The following is a 14366-nucleotide window of genomic DNA, read 5'->3' as shown; positions in this document are numbered from 1 at the left end:
ACCTTCCATCTCCAAGAAGGCAGACCCATGTTCTCCCTGGAGGACAGAAGCCGTTGGGGAATATCTAACTATTTCAGAATGATCGTATTTTGGCTGCTGGCAGGCTTGTGAACAATGCAATGTCACACATTAACTGTGCATTCAAGTGTTCAGAGTTTATTCAGAGCCCGTACCTCTCTGTCAATCGACAAGGGGGCTCTCCAGATGCATGTAAACTGTCGTGAATCAAATATCCAATGAAAAGTATGAAATTTTCACCCTATTCAGCTGTTTGGGACATAATGAATTTCTTTCCATACCCATCAAGTTTCAACTTCTTATTCTCTCACAGCACTACTGATTGACACATAGTTACTGCACTCTCACCTCATGGTAACATCACGCCAGTGTTTAGTCTGGTCAAACTACTTTGCACTCTCTCTGTGACAAAGGGATCATTGTTTATAAAGCAGACCAAATCTTTAAACAATGCATCAAATATTCTCTCAACAAAACACGATCAGTGGGAAAAATATTCCAACTTTTGTACTTCAATCATTTTGCATGAAGAGCCACATATCATTTACTGCCTGCCCCTGAATGAATTCTGTCAGTGACGTATGACCAAGGAAATCCAGGTCCTCTTCAACAAAACCACTCGCCAACCTCTCTACCATTTAATAAGTAGAAAAGTACATGATGGTATTTGTTGTTCACATCTGAATCATTTTTACAGCTTGTGAACTGCTATTGCCCAAACCCTGATCCTGCTGCCACCCATCAATCTTTCAGACGAGATAAAAACAGTATTCTTCTCGTATCTCCATTACCCACTTTCTAATCCATGTGGTATATATTCCACCCCTACCGACCCATTGAATCTAACATTCCCCACTCACCTGTATTCAAACATGTCAAGCGTCTTCTCAAAATACAAATACTCCACTCCCATTGGTTCTCAACTGTCGATGTCACAACGGACAATCTCCATAAACAGGTTTATCAAAGATCATTTCCCTTTCCTGAATCTAGACCGAATCTACCAAATCATATCATTATTCTCCAAGTGTCTAGTTGTCACGTTCCTTATAAAAGGTTGCAATTTTTTTCTCACAGCTGACATCAAGCTATTTAGTTTTCTGTTTTCCCTCTCCATCCTGTTTTAAATATTTAGGTTTACAACAGCTGTCTTCCAGTCTGCAGTATCCTTTCCAGAATCTAACCAGCTTTGACGAATAATCAGGAATTCTTTCACTAACTCTGTTCTCATGTCGATCACTCTGGGATGTAGCTCAACAGATGCAGAAACTTACGAAACTTCAATTCAATTAGATTTTCAAAAACATACTCTGCATGAATTCTGATTTCTTGCAGCTTCCCATTTTACCAGTCACTGTGTTCCCTAACATCTCTAGAAGTTAGTTTCTGTACCTTCATCGGTGGAGATGGAAACAATGCATTGCTGTCAGCAGCCAGGTGGTTTCTGACCGCTTGTGAATACATTGAAGAACTGCACTTCAGAGATGTGTATTAACCACTCATGCCTGCAATGTTCCAGAAGCAATCGAGTTTACTTCATCGTGAGTGTCAGCACAGTCATGTCCCTGGTGTGAGACTATAGATTACACTGAAGGAGGGGACACAGCTCAGTGATCAACTCAATTTTGAGGCAAGCTGGTTTTACAGTTTACAACCGAATGGGTGCTGCTTAGACAAATGTTCCTGGAAATCCTAGAGAGTATAGTACAATGCCCTGCTCCTCCATGTTTACATAGCTTCCCTTCTGTGTAGTCTCAGCTCAACTTTTGAACATGGACCCAGACACGCTGTAAATTCAGTATTCAGAGTGGGGTCCCCAGACCCTCGGGGCTCCCTGAATGAACCCAATAGCTGACATCACAATCCTGAGAACACCATCCACAGACCCTCCACTGACTTTCTAGATGACAGCAGCAAGTCAAGTCCCCATACCCATAGTGCATCCATTCAGTGTTGAAAATGCCTCGGTCTCCTCAGTTTCTTTTCCTGGCTGAGAAAGCTCTTCCATCTCCACACAGTTGCAGAGTAACAGTTCCTCTCTCCAACGGAGCAGTTGATAATAGAACATTGCGTTTCTCTATATCTCAGCGACTATAAGTATTGCTGATGGAGTTGATCACCACACTCAGAGACGAGAGATAGAGGGAACATAACTCACAGTAAGCAGGGACATCCCGTAATAAATATAATATTCAGGAATATGTGAAAAGGGTAAATGTTAGAATGACTTCCCATTCTGGTTTCCTTGCAGTCCATCATCAGCGATCCTTTTGCTTGCTTTTCCTTTCTCTTTCTTTCTCTTTCTCTCTGTCCTTCTCTCTGTTGGACATCATCCACTCAACACAAACCTCCCACTCACCCTTCAAACCATCCCTGATATAATATTACTTCTCAGTTGCATTCTGTTTTGATAGGCTCACTGAGGACGAAACGTTGATTGCGTTTCTTCCGACAGACTGCCATACTTGCTGAGTTTCTCCGACATTCTTTCAGACGGTGGAGAATTTTATTTCAGATCGCCAGCATCCACATTTCCTTGGTTATTTCACCTTTAATGTTGTTGTTTCTGGGATGCCAGCATCACTGACAAGGTCAGCGTTTGTTGTCCATCCTAACTGCCCTTAATCACGCAGCCATTTGTCAAGGCAATATGGAGGCAACCACATTGTTGTGGATCTGAGGTGACACTTAGTTCAGGCAGGGCAAAAATGTTAGGTTTCTTTACCAAAGGTAAATCAATAAAATAAGAAACGAAATCCTGTTGGTTTATGGCTGCCATGAGTGAAATTTGGTTTCATTCCAATTTTTGTCATTGGAATTTAAATTTAGTCATCGGCTGTGGTAGGATTTCAGACAATGCTTTTGGAGTCATAACTTGTGCCTCTGAATTACACAGTCAGTGACATTATTACTCTGTTTAAGAGTCCCTGATGTGAAGTTACTGTAGAGACAAGAACAAATTTGTGGTCAAACTATTTGTAACTGGAAGAGAGGTCAGAAGAGAACTGAAGCCATAAAATCTGTTGTTAACGAAGGGGTAGATGATGGGGAAGTCAGCAACAGAACTCAGGCAGAGCTGGAGATTGGGGATATTATGAAGGGGGTGTCAGCAGGTTTGATCACAGAGAGAATTTGGAGACATAAAATAGTTCACGGTAAAAAGGAGAGTCATGGTTCCGAACAGTCTTATTCCTTCTCAGATGTTTATGAGTAAGTAGTTTGGAAATGCATAAGAAGAAAGTGGCGTTTGTGGCTGAAAGTTTATGTATTTGTAAAATATAATCACCCGGAATATCAATAACATGCAGCATCATTTATAGAATTGTCAGAGATAGGCATACCAGGAACACCAACAATAGCGAGAATGGGATTGTACCCAGCTTGAATAATCATCAGCATGGCTCGTATCTACAAATATAACCGTGGCCAATATTGAGAAAAATAGTAAAGTCCTGACGATAAACTCCTGTCCATTGCTGGAAGATTCCAGTCTAATATTCTTAAATTCAAATCCATTTTTGGACCATTCTAATGTTCTTAGATTCTGATTTCTCTCTCTTTCTCCTAAGCTGCTGATCACAATCTTGTTGAGGTTGACTCTGTGCTGAATACTATGGCTTAACAAGTTGAAACAAGTCCCTAATTATAGAAGAGGGAAATACTCCAGCGACCCAGCTAGTTCCAGGAAGACTGATATTAATTACAGTCACTGAAAAAACTGCTCCAGTTAACCCATTTCACGGCAACTCTGATATATCACAATAATACTTGGTGTGGGTGGGATGGTGATATCGCTGATTATTGGCTAATGGCACATATCCAATTGTAAACATAGAGGTGAGGGAGAGAGACGATGCTTTCTCTTCACAAGCTCGATTTATCTGCTGTGTTTTGGCAGGGTAGGAATTGCTGGGTTCCCGTGGCCGTCTGTTTCTGATCACCAGGCCTGCTGAATTTTTCGTTTTATTTATTTATGTTTAACTTCGACATTTATCTGTCCAGCATTAAACGGCTTAGGTGGGTTTAGGCATTTTTGAGAGACACCTTCAGAGCCATAGACGGTGTAGATACAGTCCATTCCTTGTGTTCTTGCAGCCGCTGCTTTGTCCTGTGGAGTGATGGTTAAACTCTCACAGAACCAGGATTATTAGTTTTACCTTTCGCCAGTTATTACTGGGGTCTCAGCAGGTTTGGAATACAGTAAATCTCTCTCGGCTGCTACACACTCTCTCTGAGGTTTCTCTCAGAATTGTCTTTTGATGTTCTTTCCTCCTGGATTGGAGAACTGCATGTGAGACAATCTGTTTCCTGCATTTGATTTTTGACATTTGTGTGCTTATTCGATGATACCATATTGGAGCAGTTACTGTATAGTAGTTACATAAACTATTTTTCTGCTAAGTTTTCCAACAGAATTGCGTTATTGCAAGTTTCTCTTCCTTTTGTTGTCTTTTATCGACAGTGTTCGAATAAATTGTGTTTTGTTTAATGTCGAATATTTTGACCAAGTACATTCTAACTCAAACACATCACCTCACATTTACCAGCGGAATGGGCCGAGCTGGAGGAGTGATAATCATGTCAGGAATTATATCGGATACTCAATCCACCTCTCAATCCTGCCCAGACACGTATAAGCCCAGATGAGATACCTTCTCAGCATGAAGCACTGCGTCGACCAAGCTAGTGTACTGCTCAGCAATCCGTCCAGGATCGCACACTGTTTAGAGCTCACCAGTTCACTACTTATCTGTCCAACAGTGCACTGATCTATAAACGTGGACTCGATGATCTGTTCAGCACAGGGCGCTGTACAGAACACACAAAGGCATTGTTCTATACACACGGAATGGATATCTGTGCAGCATGGACAGCTGTGCAGTGAATAGCAATGAATTTATCTATTAATCTGGAGCAGTTGCCTTCCCAGTATACACAGCTGTGTACACCAATCGCTGCATTGCTGTGTAACACTGTGTTAGATCACTGCCCAGCGTGGGGAAACTAGCAGCCCATGCTGGAAGTGACAGGATGTGCACCTCCCCTCCATTTACAGCTCCATATCTCCATTGTGGCATGACACAGGAGTGCTGTGGGTGTAAAACTCGCTGCCAGGGAGAGATGGCGGGGTGGGAGGAGTGTGGTTAAAAGAGAGGGAAAGATTGAGAGAGAATTTCAGAGAAGGATCTGATGGTAGGTTTAAAAATTGTGAAATGAAAACATTTTGTAGCATCTTGCAATATGGGCCACTGTTTCCAGGAATGATGGGTGAGCAGGATATTGGTGTAAGTTAAGATATGTAGAGTTTTGGATAAGCATTTGTCCAGCAGCTTTGTAACTGGGAGTAGGATCAGCAGAGTCTTCGACTCATTGTGCTGAATCTAGTAATAATTTGTCTCAGTGCCATTTTTATTGAATGTGACAGAAGGAATGTCTCAAGAGGCAGAGCTAATTTCCTGGTGTAACCTTATCGAACTCACCTCTTTAACGATCCATCCCACCCCATGGTGTCCCTCTCATTCAAACGCAGCCGGATTCCCCCACCCATTATGGCTGGAGGTACACACCATCTCCCGGATGCCCCTGGATATTCAGTGATTCCTGGTACTGCTGCCATCATTAAAAGGCCAATGGGCACTTGGTCGAGCTTTCTCAGTTTGGAGCTGCCCTGCATAGTTTACCCGAGCATGGCAGATAAGGGGAAATTACACCACAGCATGTTGACAGGGGCACGGAGGTCTTGGTGAACAGTCTAGTACAGAGGGGCACACATTCTCTTCCCAGAGCATGGTCTGAGCACACCAGCAAGCTCAGTGCAGAACCTGCGGTCCGAAGAAAAATCCAGCAATACAAGAAAAGCATCAATAACCTTCCCCGCTCTGTCAGGATAAGGGTCACCGTATTCTCTCTACTCTCTCACACTCACTGTATATCTGTTCGCGCATCCCCAAGAATAAGGCTCCATCACTCTCACCACTGCAAGGTAGCACCTTCTCTCTCTCTCTCTTTCTCTCTCTCTCTCTCTCTCTCTCTCTCTCTCTCTCTCTCTCTCTCTCTCTCTCTCTCTCTCTCTCTCTCTCTCTCTCTCTCTCTCTCTCTCTCTCTCTAACCTACGCAATACCCCCACATGGTTATAAAATGTTCTGATGAGTGCAGTTTCTAGAATTCTCTGGATAATGTCGTTTGTACATGTTCCAGATAATTTTCAAAATAATTCAACTTTAGCAGAATGTTCATCCCCCAGTATGCAACGCATTAGAGGAAGGAGCAGAGTTTTACCTTTTCTTTTTAATCACTCAGGATGAGAGTGCATCATGAGGCCATTAAGCCTCTCAAATATGCTCAACTATTCAGACAAAGGGAGCACATAAACACTTGAAGACTCACTCTCTTCTTGAAGACAGGCACCACATTGGAGTTTCGCCAGTTTCACTGGAACACTCCTGTAATCCCGAGACTTATACAATATTTCACACAGTGCTACCAGTCACTCTGTAACAACTTCTGTTAAAGCAAGCTATTAATTGCTGATGAGCTGTTTACGTCTGTCTTTTCTGTTTGAGAAATGCCTTGTTCGTTTTGTTAGAGACAATACAAAACTTTCATCTGACTACAATTTTGTTTATAATATTGAAAATCTTGTGCCTTCCCCTGTGAGGAACGATGAAAAATACCGTTTTAAATTCTCTGCCTGTTCCCTGAAACCAGTTCCCCAGTCACATCCTCCAGGTGTCCTACATATTCTTTCCTGCCTTTCTTTCAAGGGTCACAGACACATTATGAACGTTTTTATTTTTTCTGGGAAAACTCTTGCGGTTAGCTTCTATTCACATTTCTTGCCAGTTTAGAAATGATTTTCTTTGTATTGTGTTTTCTACAATCTCCTTCTGGTTCCATAAGTAAACTTCCCAAATGTGACCGACGCTACAGCTCACCAATCTGAATTCTTCAGTTTGTGATTGATGCGTATTCTTCACAGCCTTTGTGCATCATGTGTGGTTCATTTTAACATCTTCATATCACCTGCTTTTCGACCAGAGTCAATCATTACAGAGCGTTGTTAAGCAGTACCTGCTTAAATGTTCCCACCACCCCCTTCCCCACCCACACATCTGCTGATCTTCACCTGTGTCTATTTTCACACTCGTTATTGGACCATATATATCACATAAACCTACATTTGAAATGCCTGGCTCTTTTCAATAATTGAGGGGGAACCTACGTATGTGGCTGAACACATGATCAGCTGAGAGTGGCTTCATTCTCCCAATTTCCCTGGCTCTGTCATTTCTTCCTTAATGTCATCCTTTTCTCTCAAACGAGAAGTCCCCTAATTCTGTCCCATCTCTCTCGCTTCTGCCCTCACTCCATCCCCTCCTTCCCAGAACAATTATAGATCTTCCCTTGTCCTCATTTCCCACTGCATTAGAATCTGCATTCACAGAATCATCTGCCGCCACTTCCACCAACTCCAGCCGGACAGCACCATCAAACACATCTTCTCCTCCCGTCCATTGTCAGTATTCTCAGGGACCATTCCCTCTGTGACACCCTCCATCACCCCAAACAATTTCCCACAACATTTGGCTATTCATCTCTCGGATCCAAAGCCCTAAACACACCTTCTAGGTGAAGCAGCATTTCACTTATGTGCTTTCAATCCAGTCTCCTGTCATTGCTGCTCACAATGCAGTCTTCTTTACACTAGTGAGCCAAACAGAAACTGCTTTGAGGAACATCTCCACTCTGTCTGGAGCAATGGCACTGGCCTTCCGATTGCTCCCGATTTCAATAACCTACATTGCTCTCAAGATAATGAGAATTCTTTGAGGAGGTAACGAGGAGTTGGACCAGAGAGAGTTATCTATCTGAACTTCGAGAAGACCTCTGATATGGTACCGCACAGGAGGCTGCACAGTAAGATAAGGACCCATGGTGTCAGAGGCCAGGTATTAGCATGGATAAAAGGTTGGCTTTCTGGCAGAGTGCAGAGTGAGGGTAAAATTGTCCCTCTCAGGATGGCAGCCGGTGACTAGCAGTGTTCCACAAGAGTCAATGTTGGGACTACAACATTTCACCTTATAGGTTAATGATCTGAGTGGCGGGGCAGAAGACATTCTGGCTACGTTTGCTGATGAAGCAAAGATAGGTGGAGGGGCATGTATGGTTGAGGAGGCTGGGAGCCTGCAGAAAGATTTCGACACTTTAGGAGAATGGGATAAGGAGTAGCAGATGGAATACAATGTGGGAGAGTGTGAGGTCATGCACATTGTTATGAAGAACACGTGCATGGAATATTTAATAATAAATGGGAAAAAAAATTCAGAAATCTGCGTAACAACGTGACTTGGGATTCCAAGCACAGGATTCGCCTTAGATAAAGTTGCAGGTTGAGTCTGTAGTTTAGAAGGCACATCCAATGTTGTCATTCATCTTGAGAGGAGTAGGATATAATGGCGGGGATTCTGAGGCTTTCTAAGGCTCTGGTCAGACTACATTTCCAGTATTTTGTGCCTCATACCTCAGGAAGGATGTATTAGCCTTGGTGTGTGTTAAGAGAATGATAATCAGAAATGAAAAGCTGCTGAGGAACATTGGAGAACTCTGGGTTTATACTCGATGGAGATTAGAAGGATGAGGGGGATCCAATTGCAACTTACAGAATACTGGATGACCTGGATACAGACAAAATTGGGAGCATGTTTGCACTAGCAGGAGGACACAGGCTTAGAGAAAAGGGAAAACCCAATAGAACGGAGATAAGATGAAACATCTTTAGCCAGAGCGTGGTGAAATTGCGGAATTCCTTACCGCAGAATGCTGTGGAAACCAGATCATTTGTTACCAATGATATAGCCAGGAAAGGGACTGAGGATCTGAAAAGTGACTACAGAGAGTTAGTTTGGAAGCTGAAGAGCAGGACGAGAAGAGTCGTGATCTCAGGTTTGCTACCAGTGCCAGAGATAGTGAGATGAGGAACAGTCAGTGAATGCCGCTTTACACGTGGTTGTGAGGCTGGTGCAGGATCGGAGGGCTTCAGATACCTAGACCATCGGGATACCTTCTGGGTAAGGTGGGACCTGTACATGAAAGACAGGTTGCACCTGAACTGGAGGGGCAAAAATGGCCTGTTTGGGAGGATTGCTTGTGTGATTCTGGCGGGTTTAACGAGTTTGGCAGGGGGGTAGGAATAAGATCAAATGTCTGAGTGAGGTTTAGTTGCAGACGGGACAGTGACAGGATATATTAAATCTATCAGGAAGGTGTTTCAAGCGAGGAAACACATGATCGGTGAAAGTGTGTCTGTTTTAATGCAAGGAATGTCCGAATAAAGAGTGACAAACTTAGAGCATGGATCAGTACTTGGGGCAACGATGTCGTGGCTATAATGGAGACGTAGTTTTCACAGGGGCAGGGATGATTGTTTGATGTTCCAGAGTTTAGAACGTTTAAAAATGTTTTGGGGCGGCACCCTGGCACAATTGTTAGTACTGCTGCCTCACTGCGCCAGAGACCCAGGTTCAATTTCCACCTCAGTGTGGAGTTTGCAAATTTTCCCCGTGGGTTTCCTCCAGGTGCTCCGCTTTCCTTCCATAATCCAAAATGTGCAGACTGGGTCAATTGGCCATGCTAAATTGCCCGTAGTGTGAGATGAATGGATAAATGTAGGGGAATTGTTCTGGGTGGGTTGCTCTATGGAGAGTTTGTGTGGACTTGATGGGACTAAGGGCCTGTTCCAACACTGTAAGTAATCTAATCTATTATACAAAAAGGGTGGGTGGAAAATGAGGAGGGGGGGTTGCATTGCGAATCAGAGAGTGCGTCAGAGCTACAGAAATGAAGGTTGTTGAGGAAGGTTTGACTACTGAGTCAGTATGGGTGGAAGTTAGGAACAGCAAGGGAACAGTCGCCGCATTGGGGGTTTTCAACAGACAACCTAATAACAGTAGAGAGATTGAAGATCTCATAGGCGGCCAGAATTTGGAAAAATGCAAAAGTAGCAGGGTTATTGTTATGGGCGATTTCATCTTTCCCAATATCGATTGGAACCTCCTCAGTGCAGATGGGATGGATGAAGCCGGTTTTGTCAGCTGTGTTCAAGAGGGTTTCCTTACTCAGTATGGAGACAGACCGACGAGGGGAGAGACCATTTTTGATTTGGTGCTCGGCAACGAGGCAGGACAGGTGTCAGAACTCAAGGTGGGAGGGCACTTTGGTGAAAATGATCACAACTGCCTCACATGTAGCATAGTCTGGGAGAGTGAAAGGAGCAGTGTCCGAGGGAAGATATTGAATTAGGGCAAAGGAAATTATGATGCTGTCAGACAGGAGTTGGGAAGTACAGACTGGGAGCAATTGTTCCACAGAAAGGGCACAGCAGACATGTGGAGACTGTTTAAGGAGCAGTTGTTGCAATTGAGACACAAATTTGTTCCTCTGAGACAGGTAAGAAGGGGTAAGATTAAGGAACCTTGGATGACGAGAACAGTGGAACGTCTTGTCAAAAGGAAGCAGAAAGCTTACGTAAGATGGAGGAAGCAAGGATCTAGCACAGCGTTAGAGGATTACAGGCTTGCTAGAAAGGAGCTCAGAAATGGATTGAGGCGAGTCATGAAGGGGCACGAAAAAGGATTGGCAAGAAGTATTAGGGAGAATCCAAAGACATTTTTTCTCATACGTGAGGAAAAAGAGAGTAATCAGGGAGAATGTAGGGCCGATCAGGGATAGCGTAGGGAACTTATGCGTGGAGTCTGAGCAGAAGGGGGAAGCCCTAAATGAGTTTTTTAATTCGATTTTCACCAGGGAAAGGGAACTTCTTGTAATGAAAACTTAGAGGAGCTGGGCCAGATCAGTCTTGATCAGATCAAGATTGATGAAGTTGATGTGCTAGCAAATTTGGAAAACATTCAGATGGATAAGTCGCCAGGGCCAGACCACATTTATCCTGGACTGCTCCAGGAAGTGGGAAAGGAGGTTGCTAAGCCGCTGGTGAGGATATTTGGCTCCTCAGTCTCCACAGGATTCGTACCGGAGGATTGGAAGGAGGTGAATGTTATTCCTTATTTCAAGAAGGTTAATCGGGAAATCCCTGGCAATTAGAGACCAGTCAGTCTTACGTCTGTGGTCAGCAAAGTTTGGAATAAAATCTCAGGGATAGGAGTTTTGACTATTTGGCAAAGCATTGCGTGATTAAAGGCAATCATCATGGCTTTGTGAGGGGCAGGTCATGCCTCACAAATCTTATTGATTTTCTTGGGGAGATGTCAAGACAGGTCGACGACGGTCGAGCAGTGGAAGTTGTGTATGTGGACTTCAGCAAGGCATTTGATAGGGTTCCTATGGAAAGCTCATTCTTAAAGTCAGGAAGTGTGGGATACAGGGAGATTTGGCTATCTGGATTCAGAATTGGCTTGTTGGCAGAAGGCAGACAGTGGTTGTAGATGGAAAGTATTCTGCTTGGAGGACAATGTTGACTGGGATCCCACAGGCGATGTTCTTGGGACTCTGCTCTTTGTAGATTTTATAAACGACTTGGATGAGGAGTTTGTGGGGTGGATTAGTAAATTTGATAACGAAACAAAGATTGGAGGTGTCATCATTACTATAGAGGGCTACTGTCGGCTGCAGCGCGACATGGACAGAATGCAGTGTTGGGCTGAGAAATCGCAGATGGAGTTCAAACTGGATAATTGCGAAGTGATGCATTTTGGGATGTCAAATTCGAATTCTGAATATCGCATTAAATACGGAATTCTTGGCAGTGTGGAGGAATAGAGGGATCTGAGTGCGCAAGTGCATAGATACCTCAAAGTTGCCACACAAGTGGATAGTGTGTCTTAAAAAGAATATGGTGTTTTGGCCTTCATTAACAGGGGGAACGAGTTTAAGAGCCACGAAGTTTTGATGCAGCTCTACAAGTACCTGATGAGACCACACTTGGAATATTGTGTCCAGTTGTGGTCGCCCTACTATAGGAAAGATAGAGAGGCTTTGGCGAGGGTGAAAAGAAGGTTTACCAGGATGTTTTTCTGGACAGGAGGGCTCGCTTTATGAAGAAAGGTTGAACAAGCTTGGACCTTTCTCTCTGGAGACAAGGAGGAGAGAGGAGAGCTGATCGAGGTGTACAAAATAATGAGAGGAATAGATAGAGTCAATACACAGAGACTTTTCCCCAGGGCAGGATTGACTAGTTCGAGAAGTCATAGTTTGAAGATATTAGGAGGAAGGTTAAAGGGAGACGTCAGAGGTAGGTTCTTTATGCAGAGAGTTGTGAATGCATGGATTGCGTTGTCAGTGGTGGTGGTGGAAGCAGAGTCATTGGGGATATTTAAGCAACTGCTGCACATGCACATAGATAGCAGTGAGTTGAGGGGTGCGTAGGTTACAATACTGCATTTTACATTAGGATTAAATCTCGGGACAACATCGTGGCCTCAAGGGAATGTTCTGTGCTGTACTGTTCTATGCTCTATGTTCAATTTAGTATATTTAAAACAGAGACAGATAAGTTCTTGATTGACAAGGGGATCACAGGTTACTGAGAGGAAGCAGGGAAATGGGGTTGAAAATCTATCAGTCGTGATCGAATGGTGGAGCAGACCTGATGGTCCGAATGGCTTCATTTCTGCTCGTATAGTCTTGTGGCCTTATAATATTTCGGTCCTGGATGGCATGGTGGCTTAGTGGTTTGCACTACTGCCTCGCAGCATCAAGGAACTGGGTTTGATTTCCTCTGGGTGGTCCATTTCCTGCCACAATTCAAAATTGTGCAGTTTAGGAGAACTGGCCATGCTGAATTGATGATTGTGTCCAGGGATGTTGGGGTAAGGTGTAATTCCCACAGGTCTATGTACCGTATTAGGGTAGAGAATGGGATTGTTTCAAATACTCTTTGGAGGGTCGGTATAGCCCCGTTGGGCCAACGGGCCTATTTCCACACTGCAGGGATTCTAAGAAAATGCAGGTTGCTGTAATGTTCCAATGAAGCACAACCCAAGCTCGAGTAACACCTCACTTTACACTTTGGTACGGTACAGTCTGTAGGAGTTAATATTCAATTCCATAAATTCACAGCCTGAACCCATTATAGCTGTTCTCCCCTTTCCTTACACTCTCCCTCCTGGGCTCCCTAAGTTCGTGTCTTGTTTTGTTCCATGCAACAGAGTCAATCAATTTCCAGTATTTGCAGATTAATTTAAACACATTATATATCTGTGTCTCTTTCACAGCAATTTAATACCCTTTTGTCTTTCACACTGGGCCGCCAAACACTCTTTCCCACCTCTGCCAAGATTCTAAACCGCTCACTTTCCAATCCTTTACACTTCTGAAGAAGATTTACACTGGACTTGAAACATTAACATTGTTTCTCTGTCCCTTCAGATGTTGCCAGACCCACTGAGTTCCTTCAAAAATCAAAAGTTACAGAACACCTTTTCAATATAGCAAAGATCATTGGATATAGGAAATCTGAAAGAAAAACAAAAACTGTTGGACTTACTGGGTGCTTTGAGGAACAGTCACAGAACCCGAAAGATTAACTCTGCTTTCACTCCACTGATGCTGTCAGAATTGTCAGTGTCTTCAGCAATTTCTGTTTTTGAACAAGTTTCAATCATGTGTGTCAAAGCTGCTTACACGCCCCGTCCAACATAGAGCGCCATACACCGGGAAGTGAATGATAACGCAAGGAATACAAATTCATTTGTTCAGAAACTATATAAGGCTGTCATCACCGACGCTACAGAAATCATAATCATGGTCATGGAGAGAAACAGAGGGAAACACATTCGCTTTAAACAGAAGTTGGCATGACTGGAGGGGAAAAGATTCAGATGAAAACGTTAAATGCTTTTGAGGGATGTACAAACTGGAGGCATGGCATGTTGAAGATACCCTAACAGGATGAGAATTTGAAAAAAGGAAGCGTTCCCACGTCAGAAACCAGGAGAGGGCACTGCGTACAGGGGAGAAGCGTCACCGGGTCCCCGTGCAAATTGAGGCCAGGCAGCAGAATTGTATTGCAGACATTGCAGCTCAACCTGGGCATTCCTGTGATGCTGAAAATCAGAGCAGGTGTAGGAGCATCAACTGCAACAGCAGAATTATTATATTCAACCACAATATAATCTCTCAGTCTACCATGAACATGAAGCCGATCTCTGGTTCAGTGATGAGTGTGGGTGAACATGCCACGGTCAGAACCATGTGTGTCTAAACCTGATGACAACCAATTCAAGCTACCACACTTACTGCTTACATTAACAAACGGCAGAACTAACATCTGACAGAGAGGGCACCATGACCCCAAGACTTTAACCATTTCTTTTAAAACCAGCTATGGATTA

Source organism: Chiloscyllium punctatum, chromosome 33, assembly GCF_047496795.1.
Source record: "Chiloscyllium punctatum isolate Juve2018m chromosome 33, sChiPun1.3, whole genome shotgun sequence".
Lineage (NCBI taxonomy): Eukaryota > Metazoa > Chordata > Chondrichthyes > Orectolobiformes > Hemiscylliidae > Chiloscyllium > Chiloscyllium punctatum.
Note: the sequence above shows the minus strand (reverse complement) of the source record.